This window comes from Trematomus bernacchii, unplaced genomic scaffold (assembly GCF_902827165.1).
Source record: "Trematomus bernacchii unplaced genomic scaffold, fTreBer1.1, whole genome shotgun sequence".
Taxonomy (NCBI): Eukaryota; Metazoa; Chordata; class Actinopteri; order Perciformes; family Nototheniidae; genus Trematomus; species Trematomus bernacchii.
In genome coordinates this window covers 1,072,523-1,089,085 of record NW_022987527.1, presented here as the reverse complement: position 1 = coordinate 1,089,085, position 16,563 = coordinate 1,072,523, and the positions used below count along the sequence as shown (strand labels likewise).

At 39.2% G+C, this 16,563-nt stretch overlaps 1 protein-coding gene and 1 pseudogene across 1 annotated transcript in view; one reads left to right on the top strand and one right to left on the bottom strand.

Moving 5' to 3' along the window:
• Positions 1-794, top strand: part of LOC117474908 — a 40,336-nt pseudogene extending 39,542 nt beyond the window's left edge.
• Positions 1-16,563, bottom strand: part of LOC117474902 (trypsin-2-like) — a 265,664-nt gene that overhangs the window by 119,763 nt on the left and 129,338 nt on the right. The window lies entirely within an intron of this gene.

Genomic DNA, 16,563 nt, shown 5'->3' with positions numbered 1-16,563 from the left:
AGATGGTGATGTTGGCCATTTAAGGTAAACATATTTACAGAAAACATGTAATTTGAGAAATCAAGCTGGAAAAGCGTGATGCTATATACAGTACAATCAATAATGCATGTTTCTGATAGTCTGGAGTCACTAATACATCGGTGCATTTTAACACATGATATAAGGCTGAATTGGGGTGTTTTTTGTGTCCCTCCTAATCATTTTGTCTCGCTCTTATCTGCAGTGTTCAACCCATTTTACCTCCAGTGTGTGGAAGTCCCCATCCTTTCTCACAAAGACTGCGATGGCTCCTACCCCGGCCTGATCACTGACCGCATGGTGTGCGTTGGATACCTAGAGGGAGGCAAGGATGCTTGTCAGGTATTTTCAAAACAATTACTTGGCACATACAATGAGGTTATATTGAATGAGGTGGAGGGAATAAAGTGATGTCTCTCTCCTGCTCAGGGTGACTCTGGTGGTCCTCTGGTGTGAAACGGAGAGCTGCAGGGTGTCATGTCCTGGGGCCAGGGCTGCGCTCAACCCAACTACACTGGCGTTTACACCAAAGTCTGCTCTCTGATGCCCTGGATCAACGATGTTCTCTCCACATACTCCTCGGCTGTGATCTCCCATCACAGAACTACAGGAGAGGGGAAATCAGAGGGAGATTGAAATTGAAGGAGACAGGAGGTGGCGGTGGGAAGTGTCGAAGAGAGAGGCAGCGGAAGAGAGGCTGAGAGTGAGACACAAGGAGAAGCCGAGGGAGAAAGAAAACAACATGCGAGATGTGAGATGTCAAGGCTCAATCAATACAAATGTTTTACATGTTGTGATGCAACAGTGTGTTTATTATTGTCTATCTGCTCCCAGTGTAGATGTACTGTTTTATGAGTACTGGATTTCAATTCAGGGGTGACATTTCCAACAAAAAACAAATATAAACCACAGTCTAACAAGAAGAGCTAATGTCAATAAACAGAAACATTTCACAAAATTGCATTAGCTTGAGGGCAAATTAAGTGGCAACCCTTGGTTTTGAAAAGATAAGCTAACATAAGTCTATTAAATGTTCATTATCTCAATTTGTTTTAAAGATTTTCCTAACGAGTTTGTAGTTTCAAAACACATTTTTAATGTACAGCAAGACGTTCCTTTAGTAATCTATGGTCCCATTTACAGTACATAGACAATAAAGGACGTGCATGGCTTCCTCTCCTTAGACCTTAATCCCTTTTACAGTGTTTTATTTAGTTAATTAAGGTGTATTGTAAAATGTCTTGTTTCAGTGCTGGGTTATACTTAGCTTCAGCCTCTCGTGCCATATCTGCTTCCAAAAAAACTACATGTCAATAGTCCAAATGCCAAACTCAAGGCTTATTCTGCAATCCACTGACTTCACAGTGATTATGTCCAATTCTTATCTAAAGTGTATTGTGCTTTTCCTTAAACACACATTGCCAAACAATCTCTCAATAATATTTCCATCAAAATAAGACACACAAACTGTAGCTTTTACCAGTTAACCTCTAGATACGGGCAATCTAAGAACACTTGTCAACTACAAACATTGACAGTAGTTCAAAGACCACAGTTTTGGTCAAAATTAGATTAAGCACCTGATAAGAGAGTGATTTATGACCCCCATAAACCTTAGTCCCGCCTCCAAATCCCTTTGATGTGGCACCTGTCACTCTGACATCTCTGACCTTTGACCCTCTTATCTTTCGTGACTTGTTTGTTTATTGTTTTATTGCCCCCACATAAAAGATGTTGCTCAATAGTGGGGTGATAAGACTTTATTGCCCCTTTGATGTGAAACTTGTTATAGTGTCCTTAGTAGGTTATTATAGTCAACGATGAAACCATTATAGTCAATGACGATAGTACAGATGTAGCAGCTAATTTAGGACAGTTTGAAACGCGAGGGTCGTGGTCCGTGAACGGCCCGTGAACGGTCCGTGATCAAGAGACTGTCCACAGTCTGACTTGAGATGTAATTATTGTGAAGCCAGCTGCAATGGATCATTGATCCACCAGGGGGTGCAGTGGGGTTCCACACTGGAGCGCATGTGAAATCAACTTCGATACAGATACCAGTATGTCTGGTAATACTGTATAGCGGATCTTTGTTAAGATCCATATGTCACGGATAGGATCATAGTCTGTGCTAAATAAGAGACATGTAATCATTTACAAAACATCACCATGTTGTTATTTAACAAAATAATGTTGTTTAGTCGAAAAAAACGAACGAGAGGAAATGCAGCCGGCTCTCGATTTTTAATCCTAATTTAATCATCATCTTCACCACGATCATTTATGTTTATGTTCGCCGAATTGACATGAAATCACTGACAAATATGAATATTCTGTATTCAACTTCATTAAAACGTTATTAACCTGTTACGCACCATCTGCCCGGTACCGGGCGGATAAACGCGTCATTTGCAGGAAACAACGTCTAAGGAATCTTAATATTGAATAAAACTATGAATGTGTTATATCCATGTAACGGGAAGAAACTCAGCTAACTGATATTTTTAATTTTTTTTTTCAAAAAAAACCCACAATGCTAGCACTCAGCCTCTGAATTAGCCACGAGCGAAAAAATGTAACCTAAAACGGCACTTAAACTCACTCATAACTCCTTTATTACTTATCCTAGATGCACAACTAACCACTCGTTTTTGGTGTCCTGGAGACACTGAATCTAGTGGTGCCCTCCTCAACACTCAGTGATAAACATTTGCGACGCTATAAACGAAAGCGTACATCATAACATGTGGAGCTAAGTAGCTAGAAACGCTAACATGGCTTACCTTGGTCAAAACTGGTCTTCAATGGCATTCAAACGATAAAAAAACGATACTGCAGTTAATCCATAGGTTCATCCTATGTATCTGTGCCTTCTTTGAAATTATTTCTGATAATCCATAAGCAATAAAACTGCTTTTTAGTTTCCAAACTCCAGAAGGAGAAAATCTGCAAATCTAGTTTCTTTTCTAGACGCGCAGCCCCCACCTTTTCTCTTTACAATGAGTGTGTGTGTGGGCCTCCCCCTTCGATTCTATTGGCTCTAACGGTCAGAAAGGTGTGTCAACGATCCAAATCGAGCAAGGGTGGCCAGAGATAGGTCAAATCCACCCAAATGACCCCAGAAGTGGGGGTTTTTGGCTAAATCTCTCTAAAAAGGTCAAATTTCACTTGTTTTGCATCAATCTTGATACAGGGTACTTATTATATGTTGTACTTTGGATTCCTAAAGCTTTTAGTCTACTAACCCATCATCCAAGGGTAGTTTTCACTATCTGTAAAAAATAATTTTTGGACGGACACTATAATTTACAGTTTTTTACTATGTAAAATCTGAATTTTCTTTAAAATAAAAAACATTTATATTGATTCTGACACTTCTACATCCAACTCACAGATGTAACCTTGCTTTGATAAAAGGAATTATTCATATAACCCTTTTAGAAGTTAAGTTGTAGTCATTTGTTTTGGGCATGTCATTTTCGAGCCTGAAACATGAAAAACAGGCTCGGTGCTTAACAGGTTAACGTGCCTAAACTCAGTAATTCACTAAAAATATTTATATTTTAATGGAGCCTTGTCAGGCAGATCAGGATCCCGACGCGTAGCCCATAAAGTCGCTGCAAATTATCCTGCTTATTACATGGCCACATTCTCAACAAAGTAACGACATGACTCCCAATATTAATTGAAATGCTTTTATGGATTTAGAAAATGTTTTTATTGATTTAAAAAATAGTTTTATGTATTGATTTAAATTGACATGCATCCGCTAAGAAAAATAATCCGTTGTTACCGTTTTTTAAACAGTCTGAATGCTGTGTGTTTACACACCTCATGGCCCATCAGCCACAGCTCTCTCCCCCCCCCCCCCCCTGATCTTTCTTCTCCAGCAGTTAAGTTAACTGTAGGTTACTCTGAGTGACAAGCTTACAGTTAGTGAAGTAACACTTTTTTTTTGTGAGTCACGACCTGGCTGTTTCATTCAAACATAACGCTCCAAATGCTACTGTTTCCACTCGGACTTCAATACAGCTACACCATTGTTTGGTTTCCATGGTAGCGCGTCTCTTAGTAGCGCACACTCCTTTCCTGTAAATTACAGGTCCAGCCAGGCAAAACAGTGCACTTCTCTTTCCCGCACTACTGTGACAGACCATGGGGCTGGGACAGCCACTAACATATTCATATGGCTCTTCTCAAAAAGACAAATATGAACGTTAGTTTTTAACTGAAATGATCAAATAAAGTCAAAATGTCACAGTGTTTACAAACATTGACCATACCGTTCACCAGCCCCCACCCCCCTGCCTACTGTAGGCCTATGTTGAGTATACTCTTTGTTTAAAACTAATTGGCCATCGGAATGTGTGTGTCCCAACCCCCCACTGTGATATCTCTTCTCCAGCAGTCTGTAGGTTTGTGTTCGCATATTTATGCTGTCGCAGTTCCTAAATGACACGTTTACACCTTAAAACGATGTTTAAAACGAAAAGTAAACGTTCAGGGTTTTTATTAATGGTAATTTTCAGACTGTGAGTTGTTTAGTGGTAGCTCATATAGTCTTGATTCTTGTGGTTAAACTTTTCGGTGGCAATGGTGTTTTTATTTATTTATTCATTTATTTAACAGGGACAGTGCACATTAATGAACATTTCTGTAAATGTGCCAGAGTTAGCCAAGAGGCTATTTTTCATCTGTAGTCCCTGGACAGATTTTAAAAGTCAATCTAAAACACATTTCATATTAAACAAGTAAATACAATACATTTAAAACATGCAACATACATTACTGGGATACTTAAATAAAACAATTTAAAATACAGAACATTAAAACAAAACAAATAAAACAAAACAAAAGAACATGTTAAAACATGTTAAAACACAGGCAGTGGGTTGTAAGGAGCAGAAGATTGGGTCAGTGTTGGCAGAGCTGATTCCTCACTAACCATATTTTGAGTTTTGATTTAAATAAAGTGAATGTGGACTGGTCTCTGATTGGAGATGGGATTGAGTTCCATTGCTGAGCAGCTTTAACAGAAAATGAAGACTGACTGAAAGAACTTTTTCTGAGTGGAATAATGCAATCTCCTCTCTCTGCACCTCTTGTTACCCTAGTTGCAGTTGTGCGTATGTTAATAAACTGTCTAAGAGGAGGTGAGGTAAGGCCGTTGACAATCTTGTAAAAAAGGCAAGCATTTGCATGTTTACTGAGGTTTTGCCAGCTTAGCAACTTGGCACTAAGAGTACTGATATGTCTACCATTTATTTTCTGAGTGTAATATCTGCATTTTCTCTTCTGAAAAACTAAGTCTTAGTTTGCCCATAGTTTGGCCACTCATTTTTAATCACACACGTCTCCCCATCCCATTCAAATTAAAATTCTTGACTGAAAGAGCAGTGTAGCCTACAGTACATGTAAATGGGTGGCATTGGCTATATGCATTTGAAAATAAATAGTAACCCCCTCTGAGTGACTACGTGTTGACTTCACATCTTGTCACAAACCAGGGACTTTACTTCCTGATTTTTGGAAGACAAGACTGACCCAAGATATCTGTACATAGTGGAAAGGGAAATTGACATTGTCAAATTTAATAAAAATACAAAATAATGTTCACATTTGGGAACCGATTGGAAACATAGGACTCAATCTTTTGCTTCACATTGAGGGGAAGAGGCATTTTCCCATTGGTCCCAGTCCAGTTGGTTCTTTTCACCATTCTCCCATATGTTACAAATGGCGTTATGGCCATGAAAATATTAGCAGCATAGATCTCAGGGCGATGCTGTCCCTTAAAAAAGCTGTCCTGATAAAAATGTTCCTCTCGCTCTGAGGAAACTGCCCTGGTGGGTTCATCAGGTGTGGCCGCTAGTGTTAATTTCGTCAGCTATTTTTTAATTTAGTTTTAGTCTTAGTCCTGTGTTAAATTTCCTTTTTAGTTTTAGTCATATTTAGTCACCTTCATCCTGTTTTTATTTAGTCAAGTTTTAGTCGACTAAAAGTCTGAGCATTTTAGTCTTATTTTAGTCAAAGAAAACTAATTATTTTAGTCTACATTTTGTCAATGAAAACTGTTGAGTCTTTTTTAGTCATCAGATTATATAGAACATTTCAGTCAAACTAGTCTAGCCAAAACCAATAATTTGTCATTTTAGTCAAACTTATTTCACAATAAGATTATATCTTGTCCTTATTTGATGAAAAACACAGGTTGAATGATTAAGAATGCAGCTTTGCAGAGAGTATCTGGTCAGGTTTGTGGTATTTTTACCAGCTGTTTTATGGCCACATTGCTTCCCTTCTGATAAAACAATGCATTCGCTTTTTTCTCCGCCTCATTGTAGTGAAAATGGGCCCAAATATCACATCGTTTCTTTCTCCCAAGCAGTGGTGGCATTAGACTTTTTCGTTGTCAGTCATTTTGACGGACAGGATCGTGACATTTCCGTCATAATCCATTATTACCTGTCGAGTCTGTACACAACTCGTCACTCACTCGCGCTGACGGGGGGGGTATTTGGTTAACGCGACCACTGCTCCCAAGCCCTGTTGTTGCCATTTTATTTTCTGTTAAATAAGGTTAGTTAGACCATGAGTTAGACCCGAGTCTTCCTGACAGTTCACAGTGTGCCGCTGCCCGGTGTAATTCAAATGTACCGCCGCACGCAGCACAGACACACAGCTGCTGCCCAGCCGCAGCCCCGGAAATGGAACTGCTGGGAGAAAAACTGACTATCAGATGTAACGTTATCTCGGATAATATTTCGTCTCGTCACTTTTCGTCAACGATATTGCATGTTGATTTCGTTACAGTTATTGTTTACTGCCGTCGGTGCCGTCTCGTCATCGTCTCGTTTTAGTCATGGAAAAAAAGGTCGTTGACGAACATATTTCGTCATAGTTTTAGTCAACAAAATTAACACTAGTGGCCGCCGACCCTGGAGTGACCACTGGCACTGGAATGACCGGTGGCAATGGTGTTTTTATTTATTTATTCATTTATTTAACAGGGACAGTGCCCAACAATGAAGAGGGTGTCTGTTTCTCTGCTGTGTAAATGTACCACAACCTGCAAAAAGAAGCTGTCTAGCCCTGTTTGTTTTTTTGACCTTTCAGATGTTGTTGTATAGCCTCTGGAGCAGAAATGAAAGAGTTTTTAAAATGTTTACGTTTTGGTAAGTTTTTAGGGAAATGTTGTAAAATTGCAATGTTGGCCTTAGGTGGGAGCAGAATTTCTAACAATTTCTAACAACCTAAACTAGTTATAAATGTTTATTTTTACTGTCGGCCAGGTCACTCATTACTGGATCAGCTGCTGCATGAGACAGACACTGAAAAGTATTATCATCTGAAATTAATCATTATGTTATTAGTATTAAATACATATAATTATTTTTACAGCTTGTATTTAAAAATACTCTGTTGTAATTATTGATGCATAAATGTGTTCATCCATTCAATGTGGCATCTGCTATAATGGGGTTAATGCATGATATTACTTAATAATACAATACACTATATAATATATGATATGATAATTACATTTTAATTTGATTCATTTCTTATTTCATAGTTTCATTATTATAACAGTTCTGTTTCATATGAGTGTTGAGAGCTGTATCCATAAATCTCTTAATTTTGCCCTCAAAGTGCACCAGATTGATGCATTTAACTTCAATTTAAAGAAAAACATCTTCTGTTGCCAAAGTGCTGTACATATAATAAAAATACCCTACAGTAAAGACACTTTACAGCAAATACAACAGCACAGTTTGTTCAGAATATCAGTATGAGTATGAGCACCCAATATTGATGTGTTCAAATGATCTTCTAAACAAAACTGAAAGTCCATGAAAAGTTGTCTTTCTGTATTTGTGAATGAAGCGCCATCTCCTGGTTGAATCCTGAAATTGAAAATCTGGCAACGCCCTCTTGGAAAATAGTGGGAGTGCTTAACATTCCCAGATACTGGTCTTAGGCAGGTAGCTGGCAGGTAGCTGGCAGGTAGCAGGCAGGAAGCTGTAAGCTGGAGTCTGAAATAAGCTGCTACATCTGTATGACTTGTTTAGCTGTTTATTGTTTTATTGCCCTCCTCATAAAGGATGTTGCTCAATAGGGGGTGATAAGACTATTGCCCCTTTGATGTGACACCTGTTGTAGTATCCCCCTAGTAAGCCATTATAGTCAATGATGATAGTATGACTTGTTTCGGTCACCTGTTGTGGTTGTAATGAACTCTATAAGGATGTTGCTCAAAAGGGGGTGATAAGACCCACCCTGCTGCACCTACATCAGAGCCCTAAACCCTCACACACCTCCTCACACACCCCCCTCACACCCCCCCCCCCCCCACCCTGCTGCACCTATGAACACAGAGGGGGGGGCTTTGAGTTTTTACCTGCGACTATGAATCGGAAAGGTGTCCACAGTGTTGTTTTAAAAAATAAGTAATCTTTTCAGATAATCTAGTTCCTTTCTCGCAGTAAGGATAAGAATAATTGACAGAGAGGGTGTAAAAATCCCCGTACTAGAGAAAGCCCTTTACTTAAATTTAACAACTCACCCTACACTCTTAACAACAGTTTTTTTAGATAACAGGGTTTCCACTATTAGACCTCAGGGTTGCTCACACACAAGACTAGTGCTTGTTTTAAGTTTAGCTTAACAAATATATTACTTTAAAATAGCATCTAAAGCAGGCAGCTATAGGGGCTAGAGGAAGTATTTTCTCTCAATAAAACTGATAAGATTATATTCTGTAGCAATGAAGTGTAAAGGGAAGGTTCCCCTTAAAAACTCCAGCAGACAGACAGAGGAAGAATCTATTTTGTGCAGACCTGAACATGACAGAGAACGGTAAGGAGGGGGGTTAATTTATTTACAAGTCCCAGTTTACCCCTTTACTCTTATCAATGTTTTTGAGATAACTATGAGGCCAAAATTCAAACTAACCTTGCGCACACACTACTGAAAACATCTGGCCTTGCACACACACTACTGAAATACTCTCACATTCACTACTGAACACTTCACACACACAACTGAAACGTAAACCTCACACACATACTACTGAAAATTAACCTCACACACACGCAACTGAAAACGAACCTCACACACACACTATTGAAATCTTCTTACATTCACTACTGAACACCTCACACAGACACACTACTGAAAACATCTGGCCTTGCACACACACACTACTTAAAACATCTGGCCTTGCACACACACTACTGAAATACTCTCACATTCACTACTGAACACCTCACACACACACAACTGAAAATTAACTTCACAAACACACTCCGCAAAACATTTTACTGAAAGATTGTCAGTAGGGAATGTGCATGTGTTTCACCTATGTGTGTGAGGGGGATTCTTGCTATAACGTAAGTCATTGTAATGAAACGGAAGTAACAAAGAATAATGCTGCAGTGATACAGTAGGTGGCGATAATTGTCGTCTACTCTGTTTGGAAGTCGCCATTAAAGAAGAAGAATGAAACAGAAGGTCCAATTCAGCATAGATTTATAGAGAAACTGCACCGCAGCCGTAGGCTGGACCCTGAACCGAGCAATCTACAAACTGAGACAGTCTGGTCTATGGAGGTGTTCTTGTTTACATCACCTGGCGCAGCTAGTGAGGTGGCCTAGCAACCCGCTAGCAACATGCACTTTGGATAAAAGCGTCTAACAAGTAACATGTAATAATAATAATAATAATGCACAGCTGCAATAAGCTAACAAGCTAATTAAACCGAAATTGAGCCAGAACCTTTTCTTTTTTGTTTTACCATTTATTGAATTGATTGATATTTCAGGCTGAGAGGAGAATGGACAGTTAAATATGGTTGATTAAGCTTAAGCATATCCCTTATACAGTGTTTTATTGAGTTAATTAAGGTGTATTGTAAAATGTCTTGTTTCAGTGTTGGGTTATACTTAGCTTCAGCCTCTCGTGTCATATCTGCTTCCAAAAAAACTACATGTCAATAGTCCAAATGCCAAACTCAAGGCTTATTCTGCAATCCACTGACTTCACAGTGATTATGTCCAATTCTTATCTAAAGTGTATTGTGCTTTTCCTTAAACACACATTGCCAAACAATCTCTCAATAAGATTTCCATCAAAATAAGACACACAAACTGTAGCTTTTACCAGTTAACCTCTGCATAGATACGGGCTATCTGAGAAGTCTTGTCAACTACAAACATTGACATTAGTTGAAAGACCACTCTTTTGCTCAAAATGAGATTAAGTACCTGATAAGAGAGTGATTTATGACCCCCATAAACCTTAGTCCCACCTCCAAATCCCTTTGATGTGGCACCTGTCACTCTGACATCTCTGACCTTTACCATCTTATCTTTTATGACTTGATTGTTTATTGTTGTATTGCCCCCTCATAAAAGATGTTGCTCAATAGTGGGGTGATAAGACTTTATCCCCCCTTTGATGTGAAACCTGTTATAGTGTCCTTAGTAGGTCATTATAGTCAACGATTAAACCATTATAGTCAATGATGATAGTTTGACTTGTTTAGCTGTTTATTGTTTTATTGCCCTCCTCATAAAGGATGTTGCTCAATAGGGGGTGATAAGACTATTGCCCCTTTGATGTGACACCTGTTGTATTATCCCCCTAGTAAGCCATTATAGTCAATGACGATAGTATGACTTGTTTCGGTCACCTGTTGTGGTTGTAATGCCCTCTATAAGGTAATGTTCTTTAATAGTGGGTTCATATTAATTATTGACTCTTTTGTGGTAATATAAGGTTATATTACAGCAGTGAGGGTTAGCAGTGAACTTCAGCATGGAGTCAAAGGTACAAAGACCCCTTTCATACTGTACAAAGAATCGAGAAACGTTGCGGTTTAAATAGATAAAGTAACAACTATAATACACTGATATACATTCCATTAAACATGACTAAATACTGACATCAGGGAAGTTGAGTGTTCCTTGCTTTTAAAAAGTTAAATTTCGATTTTACTAAGCAACATGATATTTTTGTCAGCTTTAACATTTCAATGTATTTAAGGCAATTATTATTTTACATTGTGAGAATTGCTACCATTTGTCTCTACATATGGTCTGTGTCACATCAAAGGGGCAATAGTCGTATCACCCCCTATTGAGCAACATCCTTATAGAGGGCATTACAACCACAACGTTGACAATGACCTACTAAGGACACTATAACAGGTTTCACATCAAAGGGGCAATAAAGTCTTATAACCCCATTATTGAGCAACATCTTTTATGAGAGGGCAATAACACAATAAACAAACAAGTCATAAAAGACAAGAGGGTCATAGGTCAGAGATGTCAGAGTGACAGGTGCCACATCAAAGGGATTTGGAGGCGGGACTAAGGTTTATGAGGGTCATAAATCACTCTCTTATCAGGTACTTAATCTCATTTTGACCAAAACAGTGGTCTTTGAACTACTGTCAATGTTTGTAGTTGACAAGTGTTCTCAGATTGCCCGTATCTATGCAGAGGTTAACTGGTAAAAGCTACAGTTTGTATGTCTTATTTTGATGGAAATCTTATTGAGAGATTGTTTGGCAATATGTGTTTAAGGAAAAGCACAATACACTTTAGATAAGAATTGGACATAATCACTGTGAAGTCAGAGGATTGCAGAATAAGCCTTGAGTTTGGCATTTGGACTATTGACATGTAGTTTGTTTGGAAGCAGATATGACATGAGAGGCTGAAGCTAAGTATAACCCAACGCTGAAACAAGACATTTTACAATACACCTTAACCTGTTAAGGCCTGAGCCTGTTTTTCAGGTCTCAGGCTCGAAAATGACATTCCCAGAACAAATGACCATATCTTCCCTTCTAAAAGGGTTAAATTAATAATCTTTTTTCTCTAAGTAATAATAAACCTGTGAGTTGGATGTAGAAAAGTCAGAATCAATATAGATGTGTTTTATTTTAAAGAAAATTCAGATTGAACATAGTAAAAAACTGTAAATTATAGTGTCAATCCAAAAATTATTTTTTACTTATAGTGAAAACTACCCTTGGATGATGGTAAGGTAGACTAAAAGCTTTAGGAATCCAAAGTACAACATACAATAAGTACCCTGTATGTAGATTGATGCAAAACAAGTGACATTTGACCTTTTTAGAGAGGTTTAACAAAAAAAACTCCACCTCTGAGGTGATTTGGGTGGAAATGGGGGTAAAAGCTACAGTTTGTGTGTCTTATTTTGATGGAAATCTTATTGAGATATTGTTTGGCAATGTGTGTTTAAGGAAAAGCACAATACACTTTCGATAAGAATTGGACATAATCACTGTGAAGTCAGTGGATTGCAGAATAATCCTTGAGTTTGGCATTTGGACTATTGACAAGTAGTTTTTTTGGAAGCAGATATGACACGAGAGGCTGAAGCTAAGTATAACTCAACACTGAAACAAGACATTTTACAATACACCTTAATTAACTAAATAAAACACTGTAAAAGGGATTAAGGTCTAAGGAGAGGAAGCCAAGCACGTCCTTTATTGTCTATGTACTGTAAATGGGACCTTAGATTACTAAAGGAACATCTTGCTGTACATTAAAAATGTGTTTTGACACTACAAACTCGTTAGGAAAATCTTTAAAACAAATTGAGATAATGAACATTTAATAGACTTTTGTTAGCTTATCTTTTCAAAACAAAGGGTTGCCACTTCATTTGCCCTCAAGCTAATGCAATTTTGTGAAATGTTTCTGTTTATTGACATTAGCTCTTCTTGTTAGACTGTGGTTTATATTTGTTTTTTGTTGGAAATGTCACCCCTGAATTGAAATCCAGTACTCATAAAACAGTACATCTACACTGGGAGCAGATAGACCCGGGGTCCCATCTACGCCTGTCCCGTCGGGGGTTCCGTCTACACCTGTCCCGCCGGCTCCGGTTCCTGTCCCGCCGGGGGTCCCACCAGCTCCTGCTCCGGCGATCCAGCTGACCCCGGAGGGGCCTCATCGCGCCCTACGCCGCCTTCCTGCCCGTCCTCCGGAGCTGTTTGATTTCGTCCTGTCTAGATCTGTCTCTGGTTTCCTGTTTATTTTGAAAAGTGTTCACCCCCCGTCTAGTCTGTTGCTTCCTGTCTCTGTGTTCCATCCTGCTTGATCACCCGATAGTGTTCACCTTGTGCCCCCGCATTTTCTCCTCCCTTCCCACCTGTGTCTTGTTCATGTGATTAGTCTTGTGTGCATTTAAGTTCTGGTTTTTCTGTCTGTCATGGTGAGATTCTTAACGTTGTTGGAAGGGTTTATGTTCTGAGTGACTTTATGTTTTGCCTTGCCTAGTTTTGACTTTGTTTGCCTGGCCTAGTTCTGGAAATAAAGGATTCCTGCTTTCAAACCTATTTTCTGCACTTGGGTCCTGCGTACCTTGCCCTCCAGCCGTAACACCTTGGTCCACATTTTAAATAAGGTGCACATATGACATAACCACGGGGTGTTGCGCTACGATTGGGCCGAAGTGGGCAAACACAAAATGAGGAGTGTGATAAGAAAGTACATTTGGTTTGAAACTGAGTGCCAAGACTGTGAGGACACAAGTAGTATTACATATCCCGCTTCAATCTCATTAGTATGCATAAAAAAGTGACAGGTCACACCTTCTAAGTCCCGCCCCCTAATTATGTTAATGACCCCCCCTTTGATATGCTAATGAGCCCTTTGTTCGAGGTGTTATCGCGTACAGGTGTGACATCCTCCCCGGTACCCCCCACCCCCCCCCCCCCCCCCCCCCCCCCCTCCCCCTCACATACAGGTGCTACATCCTCTCAGGTAGCCCCCCATCCCCTCCTCAGCCCCCACCCCTCTCAACCCCCTCCTCCTCCTCCCCCCTCCTGTCCGGTCGGCATGTTCGTTACAGTTTAAATCTTCCGTGGCAAAATTAGAAAAGTGCCGGCTAAAGGTCTTCTATGTTATTTAATGAGCTTTGAAACAAACTGATATGATTCGATATTAAACCAACTAGTTATAGTAGATTAATTAACTATTCAAAACGTGTACAGTAATTTACAATAACACGGGAATAATAAACGGACTGCTCTCCCCCCCTCCTGACAACACGCCAGTATCATGCAGCTCGCGGGTCCAATAATGAGTGACTCGACAGTAAAACTAAAACAAACTTTAACTAGTTTAGGTAGTTTGAGAGGTAATTAAAATAGCTACGTGTGTTATCTACGAGTGTGTTTTGTTCCGCTCACCGCATGCAGAGATGCATGTCGAATAGTCCGCAGCACCGGGGTCTCCCTCCGTCAGCAACAGCGGGTATCCCCCGTCAGATTAGACGTTACTAGCGTTTATGTCCATGCATAATCAGCCCCTATAGGACATCTTTTGTCTGTCACACACTATTCTTGTATGTCACATAAGAGGTGCAACTGATGCTGTATTGCGCTAAAGGGGATATCATTCTGAGAGATTTCCATCCACACACACACACACACACACACACACACACACACACACACACACACACACACACACACACACACACACACACACACACACACACACACATACCCGTATTCCCCTCCTACCCCGCCTTTTTTTTTTTTTAAATAAGAGTTGGGTTAATAACTAAGGAGGCTCTCTTGAAGTGTACGGATGGTGAACTAATGTTTAATTACTATACTAACTATAAGGGCCTCTCTTTGTTGAAAGGAGGGGTAATCTGGTAATAAATGCAACAAAGTCTCTCTGAAGAGGTTGGCAATACATTAAAGATCTTAATGACCCCATGGCGTTTGGTTTTTTTCTTTATGTTTAATTACATCAAATCCACTAATAAAATAATCCCTATATGAAGTTATATGTGTCATCTTTCCTGAAACTGAAGTGCTGTCCGTTTTACAAACAAGTTATCTTTCTGCTTCTTCACCCCTGAATTTTCCTCCCCCGTCCCTATTACTTCAGCCATCACATCAAGTCAGATCTGTGAAATTAAACACCTCTTCTCAAAGCGTGACTTCCCTATTGGGGGAGTGGGGCAGTAGGGCCTAACCCGATTTGGCCAAATATACTAACATGCAGAACATATGGTATGTTTTGAAAAAAGACTAACCATCTATCCAGTTCAAGCTGTCTTTAAGATGTGACATTGCGCTCTGACTTTTTCCCGTAAAATCGTGACAAACTATTACTTATTAAATTTGACCTCATACTGCTTGGTTGAAAATGATAGATGAGCATTTTACCAACAGATCAACGCGCAATCAACCCATACAGGACATCTCTTTCTACACATTATGTGTTATCGCTATAATATCATGTCATTATTTAATGTTGTTTTGTTTGTGTGTGTGTGTGTACAACGAAGTCTCTTTGAGAGGAAAATTATAATTTAAAGATCTTATTACCCCCTTATTGTTTAACTACTTCACACAACTATTAAAGAATCCCTATATGAAGTTACATGAGGCTACATTTACTGGTGTGCTTCCCTACTGTAGATGATGTAAATAGTCTAAGTGTCATGTTAGGGGGGCATTACGGACCTCAGGAGTCCGCCCTTGGAGGCTTGGAGTGCGGATAAAGAGAGGTGTAGAACTAACAAAAAATAATTAAGTATTTGCAATGCATAAACATAGAAGTTATCACTGTCATATTATGATCACTTAATGTAAGTAAGTTTAAGTAAAACTAACACAAGTCAATATTATTCACCTAGGCATTAGTGGGCTTGAGGGTCTCAGGGAGCGTGGACAAAGTGACTTGTCTCTGTATTTGAGGATTCTCAGTGCAGGCACTAACAGGAAGCTGCTGTGCATTAGTGGAGAGTCCTCTGAAGGCAGCTGTTATTTCATTCACACACTCATCTGTTACCTGCTGACTCCTCATAGTAAGTCTAGCCAAGTCAGCTGTTAAGTTGTCCATACCATCGCTTGATAACTGGTAACTTTTGATTGACAGTCCAGCCATGGCAGCTGCCAACTCGTCCATATAATTCTTAAGAACGTGGTGACAATACTACAAAAAAAAGTGTATATATTAGGTCAGTTAACCTTGAAGAGCTAAACAGTTCAAGTGGTAAGTAACTAAGTATTTGCAATGAATAAACATAGAAATGATCACTGTCATATTATATAATCACTTAATATGGAGATAAGTAAAACTGACACAGACAGTTTAAACTGCTTGTTAAAATGCTATTGCTTAGTGTGTTTTCTCAGCACACTAACATAAATAAGGATGTATAATATAAAGAACTAGAAAACGATATAGTATTTTCAAGTCTTACTTTAGTATGGTAAAATTAAGAATAAGTCACATTAAAGTGTGTCATGATTTTCCGTAAAAAAGTCAAGTATAGTTTGTCAAAAGAATATGAAAAAATCATTTTGTAGAGTAGTATGTTGAAAATCTCAGTGTTTAACTGAACACACCTACATGTGATAACGCCTCGAACAAAGGGGTAATTAGCATACAAAGGGGGGTCACTAGCATCAGAGGGGGAAAGGTGCTACGGGAATGAACTTTGAGGAGGGGGAACTTGTAAGAATTTCCAGCTTTTGAA